This window comes from Aquila chrysaetos, chromosome 5 (genome assembly GCF_900496995.4).
Source record: "Aquila chrysaetos chrysaetos chromosome 5, bAquChr1.4, whole genome shotgun sequence".
In the NCBI taxonomy this organism is placed as follows: domain Eukaryota; kingdom Metazoa; phylum Chordata; class Aves; order Accipitriformes; family Accipitridae; genus Aquila; species Aquila chrysaetos.
In genome coordinates, this window is record NC_044008.1 from 65,947,075 (window position 1) to 65,954,090 (window position 7,016).

General features: G+C 49.1%; 1 long non-coding RNA gene across 1 annotated transcript; it reads right to left on the bottom strand.

Moving 5' to 3' along the window:
• Window positions 1–267: 267 nt before the first annotated feature.
• LOC115341745 lies at window positions 268–6,601 on the bottom strand. The gene is made up of 5 exons (XR_003923517.1): window positions 5,875–6,601; window positions 4,862–4,957; window positions 3,247–3,332; window positions 1,469–1,564; window positions 268–606 (listed from the first exon to the last, which is right to left on the bottom strand). It is a non-coding gene; the product is annotated as an uncharacterized LOC115341745 (long non-coding RNA).
• Between the last annotated feature and the right edge of the window lie 415 nt (window positions 6,602–7,016).

Genomic DNA, 7,016 nt, shown 5'->3' on the forward strand with positions numbered 1-7,016 from the left:
AAAGCATTGGCGTCGCACCATAACCTAAGCACTGGCCAGTTCTTCTGACTCAGATGCTTTCAAAGGAGCAGCTCCCCAAAGGAATGCAAGGAGGCTGGGATCATCTCAGCATCTTCCCCCCGCCACATTATCCTGACAGTTTTCTTTCTTAAAAAGCCAAAAGTTGGGGTAGAGGGGCTCAGCAAAATCATACTCAAACTGGTGCATCAAGGTCACATTATCATAGGTGAGCCTGCAAAAGGACAAAGTCCTGCTGGGGTAGTTCGTATAGACCCCTATCCTACCAACCACATCCATTTGGAGGCGCATCTCCACATCACTGTGCCGTGCAGAAAACCCTTTCCCATTCTGCAGGATGCTCCAGCTGTTGTTCCCCAGGGTGCAGCTGTTGCTTTCTGAACCTGTCTGGTCAGTGCTTCTGTACGTCATGCCAAGGTAAACATCAGCCTCAGTATCTCAACCTCAAAATAGTAGCGGCTAAAGTACAAACTCTTGTTAGACAGCGCTTGATGCCAGTGTTCCAATCTTCCAGGATGATCTGGGTACAGCTGTTCCCAAGGAGCAGTGCTGGTCACTTTTTGGTTTTCTCCTGCTCTGCATTGCATGCTAAGGGAAACAGAAAAATAGAAAAGAGTGATTTTGAAACATAAGAAAAACCTTTTTTACTGTAAACGTGGTCAAATATTGGAAAAGTTTGCCCAGAGAGGTTTTGGCATCTCCATCCTTGCAGATACTCAAACCCAACTGGACATGGCCCTGAGCAGCTTGCCCCAGCTGGCCCTTCTCCGAGCAGAGGGGCTGGACTCGAGACCTCCAGAGGTCCCTGCTGACCACAGTGATTCTGTGCAATTGTTACCAGGACCTATCCAGGAGCATTCTCCCTCCTGGTTACCCAACGTATGAGCTTTGTATCTAAAGTCTGCACGTAACCACAGGAGCGTTTTCTGTGACTGATGATTTTCTGAAGCTATGGTCATGCTAGGTTTCAGCCACGCACAATAAAACTAATTAACATGTGAAAAATCGAAGGCAAACTATGCAAGACACTCAAGAAAATTAATCTGAATTGATTTTTCAAGCGGATTAAGATAAGTCACATTAAACTTCTTTGTATGATTTTAGGCAGAATTAAAATGACCATGACTCAGTTTAGTTCTCCTTAAATGAATAAAAGTAAACTGAATTCCTTGTAAGAGTCTCCTACCAAGAAGTTTAATCCATAAACCTTTATTTAATTTGAATTTTCTTCCTAAGTGTCCTTAAGAGTCTAAGCCAGTCCCTGAGGCTCTCTCTGCAGTCAGTGGCAGGAGACAGTCACCTCCAGGGTGTGCTGCACCGGCCGCTGATGGAGGTGTGTGTCCAAGACAGGTGAGATGGATTTTACTCAGTATCTCCAGAAATCTCTTACCAACATCTATCCCCCACTAAAAGGCAGGTCAGGATTAAAACCACCGAACCCAGGACTTACACTTGAGGAAATCACTCCTTGTCTTTGGTTGGGGGGCAGAGTTGTGACGGTTGGTTGGTCCAGTTGCAGACATCATAATTTTGATCCCACAAATCTCTTCAGGAATAAAAGGAAAGAGAGAAATGATTGTTGCCCCAGCACTAACCAGGGGCCATGGTACCTAGGACTCATGCACCATGGGAACCGGGGCAATGGTCCCCGGCTGTGCAGGACCAGCTCCTCATGTTGTCTGTAGGATAAGAACCTGCCCGCAGGTGCTGTAGAGGTTCCATCCAAACGGAGGATTTTGTGAGCACATGCAGATGTGGGGCCTGATTCTGGCTTCATGCTGGGCAACCCCACATCAGCCTCTCAGCACTTTGGGACACAACCTGGGGCTCGGCGTGCTTTGCACAGCACCCTTGCTTCCTCCAACCCACGACTGCATACAAGAACGGGGGACAGAGATCAGAAAGGACTCCTCGATCCCATGATTTGCAAGTAGTTCGTGCAGAGCTGGACAAGAAGTGAGGGGCTGCGTGTCCTGCTGTGGTCAAACACACTCTTGTGCCGCCTAGAGGCATTTGAGCTGTTTTGCAGGGCTGCCTTGACCGCTGTTTTTATGAGAAATTATTCCTGCCTGAAAACAGGAGAGGCTGGTGCAGCATCCCAAACGCACTACAGCACTGGTGTTTGAGCCCCCATCTCTGCTGACATTTGGGGTGCAAAGTGCTTTTCAAGATTGACCCCAGCCAGCAAAAGCCCTTCTCTTTGTTGCTACTGGTACCCGGTAGTTTTGCCTTTGCTGAGGAAACTGGGCTCATATATATAAACCGGTGGGATTTATGAGGCTCAGCCACATTACCTTGTGTGGGTACAAACTCAGCCAGTTTCTATCTTTCTACTCATGAGATTTCTACCAGAGACTTAAAAGGAGCCGGGATAGGGACACTGATAAAGCTCAGGCTTTCCACATACTAAATCATTATCAGCTGACTGCTGCTGTTTATCATTTTAAAGAAAGACCAGGACAAAGCCAAAGGGGGGGAGGTGTAAACCCCTAGTCTTTCTTGCCCTCTGCTCTAAGGTGGCGTTGGATTGAGACCCAGCATCCCCCTTGGTCTGGGGAATCCCTCCCCTCTCCCTTTGATCATCCCACAACCTGCTAACGCCTCATCACAACCTGTCACCAAAACCAGGCAAGAAACAGTGCTGTCAGCTCTGAAAACATCTTGTAATCACCACAGTTTTCCCATTCCCTGTCAAGATGAGACCCAAAATTATTCACCAGAAGGTAAAGCAGAGTTAGCTCCCGACCTGACCCAGGTCTTGGGGGACTCACTGGGACGGTGAGTTCATGCATCTTGTCTCAAGCTAGATGAGCAGGGAGTTTGGTCTCTGTTGCTCACACTGTGAGTTCATGCCCTTTTTATCTGGCTGTTTCTCATTCTCTCTAGGTCTGACAAGAAAGTCCCTCCTGGATTTGAAACCTGTTCTTAAGGGAAGTTTTATCAGGACCTCTGAAAAATTCCAGTTTCAGCAAATCAAAAAAATTCACAATGTTCCTGGCCTGTTGCGCTTGCTGTCACAGCAGCCAGTGTAACATTGCAAATCTAAAGCAATGACCTTATTACAGAGAAAGGGCAGTACAGTGGGCTCTAGCGTGGTTCACATTCAATTTTCTGGGCCCTTGCTTTTCCCACTTGGTGATAGCACAGGGCTGTTTATAAGCAAGCACATGCCCTCAGGTGCAGCTTTGCAAAAATAAGTACAAGATATCAGGCTCTGTGATGACCCACCTGATTTGAGACAGTTTGTCCTTCAGCCCGATGTAAAGGCAAAGAAGAGCATCCACCCCGGAGCTCTTCCTGAATTCACAGCACTCCTAGCCACAAAATAAACAAAAAGATTCACCTGTTTTAGGCTATGATACTGTGCATTGGAGGCATTTTGCAGGTGGGTATGGCACGCTGTGGCAGTCAGGGCAGGCACTGCTCTCCCGACTCCCCATCCTTCCAGCCACTGTCATGGGAGACACCTCAGACTCCCCTACTTTTACAAAGATGCACTTGGTGCTGTCAGCAGGCATCTTCTCCAGTTTGAGCTTATTCTCAAAGAAGGCTCACTTGTGCTCTAAGTGGATCTTTATCCTGTTGATGTGGCTCACAGCCACACTCCCCTTCTCCCCGAGAAGGACCACTACCTCCCCCCGGGCTGTCCCCACTGCCACCAGCAGCAGCCTAAACCCTCCTGCAAGGCTTTCCACACCCAGGACGGATGCCTAGGGGACAGAAGTCACCTGTTGTACCATCCTTCAAGTCAACTCCTGCTGCATTGGCCCCTCTCCACCCCAGGGTACCTCCCTTGCAAACACTGGCACATCCAGTGCCTTTTTGGAAAGGGAAAACTCACAGTACAGCAGCAGTTGTGGCTGCAGTAGCTTTGAAACACGGGACTGAGGCTGTTTTTCAAGGAAGTTTGTTACAAAGCTGGTCACAATAGGCAACCACTGTGACTGTTTTGGGGGTTATAACTTTCATTATGGCTCGCACTTTGCTGAAGATGACAAGTGATGCTGTTAGTCACACCTAGTGGTAAGTGACACTGCTATTTAGGTGGCTGATGCCCTCAAGAGTGATGATTCACCAAAGGTGCACCCAACAGGCAGCTGGATGATATAACCAAAGCTTGGTTTGGAGGGTAATTCTCCAACAAAACCCTACATAAGGGAGTTCCACCTTCCTGAGACGGAGAAACCTTCATGTAGGCTTAAAGGAAATCAGCCTGAAAAACAAGATCTTGGTGAGTTTGGCTTTTATTGGGAATACATGGAGTTTGGGGTTCAGATTTCCTGCTCAGCTGGGTGAGAACCAGCTCCTCCCACAGCAGGACTGCTCCACAGCATCAGCAGGGTTTGACATGGTCTGACTCTTCCTGAAGCCCAAAGCACCCAGGGCTCAGTGTTTGGGAGTAACCCCATGCTGGACTGCGCATTACAGAGGCACTTGAAAGCCAAATTCACATGTAGTAAGAGCTCAGTCCAGAGAGCCTTGGCTTTTTAACTCATGCCATATCATCTCACGCTGGCTTCATCCTTCAGATGTCAGCCAAAATTGTGTATTTTAGATTAGTTTATTCCTAGCTCACTTGGCTTTAAGGAACACAGACTGAACTGCAAGAAACCATCCAGTTCATCCCCTGCTACAGGCTTCTCCTGAAAACTCATCCTAATCTGAAATGTCCCTCACCACAGACTAAGCCTTGTTCTCCTCCACTAGGAGCTCTGCTGATGCCCCCCAGAAACCACCTGATAGAAACTGGGCAGAATTGTGACTGTCATCATTTTACAGGGAGGCAGATCATCCGTGGCACTGACAGCAAGCTGGGAGCAAACCCAGCTGTGTTCTGCCTTACCATGCTCGACAGGGTGTTATTCTGTAGTTTGAGAATTGTTTTCTCAAGAGACTTCAGCTTCCAGTCATACACCAAGTGGGGCTGAAGAAGTTCATCCTGTGAACAAACCAGAGAGCCATTACTGACCCACCCTCTCTGGGGTCAGAAGACCCAGGACAGTAAACTCTCTGAGCCCTGCAGTAGGTGTTGGATACCCAGAACTGGAGTAGAATCCTCTCCAGCAAAAAGCACCAGGTGACCATCCAACTTGGATGACTACACCTTTTTAACAGCACTGGAAGACATCACCCCATATTGTCCAGCTTTCCCTTCTTCTCTCAAAGCCTGAGAAAGCTCTCTGCCAGCAGCAGGAAATAAAACATTTGTTAATAAGTGAACACAGGCAATGTGCCCATAGGAATGCAATCCTGCCATCCATGATTTAAAAAACTGCTGGAAGAGGAGAATAAAACAGCCACCTCATCCAAGCTCTCACCTGGAGGGAGGGATTCAAACCCACCTTCCAGCCTAAACACTGGAGAGGGATGGAAGAAGCACTGCCAAGCAGTCAGTGCCCAGCCTCAGAGAACCAGTGCGTGGTCCAGCCCTGCCAACTGCTCTAGAGCATCTCAGACCAGGCCCTCAAAACCGGGCAAGAGGGATTCCTGCCGGGGTAAGGTCACTGAGGTCTCTGAAGACCTGGACTCACACCTCAGGCCGTTTGACCCTCCCTCACACGTCAACAGAGCTTCCCAGGCAGGCAGGGCGGCAGGCGCGGTGCAGGATGCCCTTTGCACAGCACCAGCCACAACATCTGGTAAATGCACAGGACCAAAATTTTTATTAAACTTTCCATTCCCACACTGGCAGCGACCACTTGTTTTGGAAGCAGAGCCCTCCTCCTCCCAGGGGGAGAAAGTAAATCCATACAGAGAAAGGACAAAAAGCATTATTTTTCAAACCTCGCTCTTTCCCCACTTACCTATCAAACTTGCTTGGAGGGTTACACCTAAAAATATTTAGTCTTCACTTACCCAGGCTATTGACTCATGACCAGGTTTCTGGTTATAGAGTTCAGTGCTCTAACCCGTGGGTCGGCGTGTCCTCGGAGGGGCTGCAGGTCCGGCTCTGCAACCCGCTGCTCCCCAGGGCAGCCTGGCGATGCTCCGGGCAGGCGAGGCAGGACGTCACCACTGCCACCTCCTTGGCCAAGCAGCAGTCACAGTAAATCTCATCCTTTTTGCTCTCCTGAGCACCGGCTGCTTTCTCAGAGCCGTTCAAAACCAGCCTGCGCGGGGCAAATCTGGGTGCACCGTCTGCTTTGCCTTCCCCACCAACATTGTCCTCTGGGCCAGCTTTGTCCCCAGGGAAGGTGCTGCCCTCATGGCCCCACGCTGCAGGGATGGGACCCTCCTAGCCCCAGGTCTGGGGGCAGCTCTCCTGGGACAGTATTTCCTAACCTCTCTCCAAATCCTGGCAAGGCAGTGCTGTAATCCTGGAGGCCAGGAAGGAAAGCAGAGCCACACCTGAGCTCCCCCAGCAACGCTGCGCCTTAACTCTTTCTGTCCTCACCACGGCAGGGCAGCTCTGCAAGGAATCTGCCTGCTTGGCCCCATCTCCCTCCCCCCCACCCCGAGCCATCTCAGCCTTCCCATTTCCACCTCCATCACACTCTGTGCTTCCACCTGCAGAAACCGAAGCATTTTTCTCCTGTTTTAACTGCATACGGAAAGTAGGAAACATAAGGGAATGGTGGCTGGAAAGTACCATAATGGGAAAAAATAACCGCCCTTTCCTATTGTTTTTTGCTGACATGATGTTTGGCAAAAGTTCATTTTGGCAAAAGTTCAGTTTTCAAGCAGTTTTTAAGCAAATTTCACTCCAGCTTTGCGAAAAGTAATTTCACCAGTATTAGTTTTTACCCATTACCCAGAGCAGCACTCACGGATGGGGCTGGTCAAACGTCCTGATGTGCTCTACCTCCAGACAGCCCTGTGCCTGGGTATGGCCTCAGCAAGGTCTGAGGAAGAAGGTGAGGTTTGGCTTAATAATCACACCTAACGCTTTTTTTTGAGTTTGTAAACCTGGACTGGTTGTAGCTGAAAGCGAGAAGCAGATGGTTTCATCTGCAGAAATAAATTACGCCCCACTCAGAGGATGTTTTTCTGCATAAATT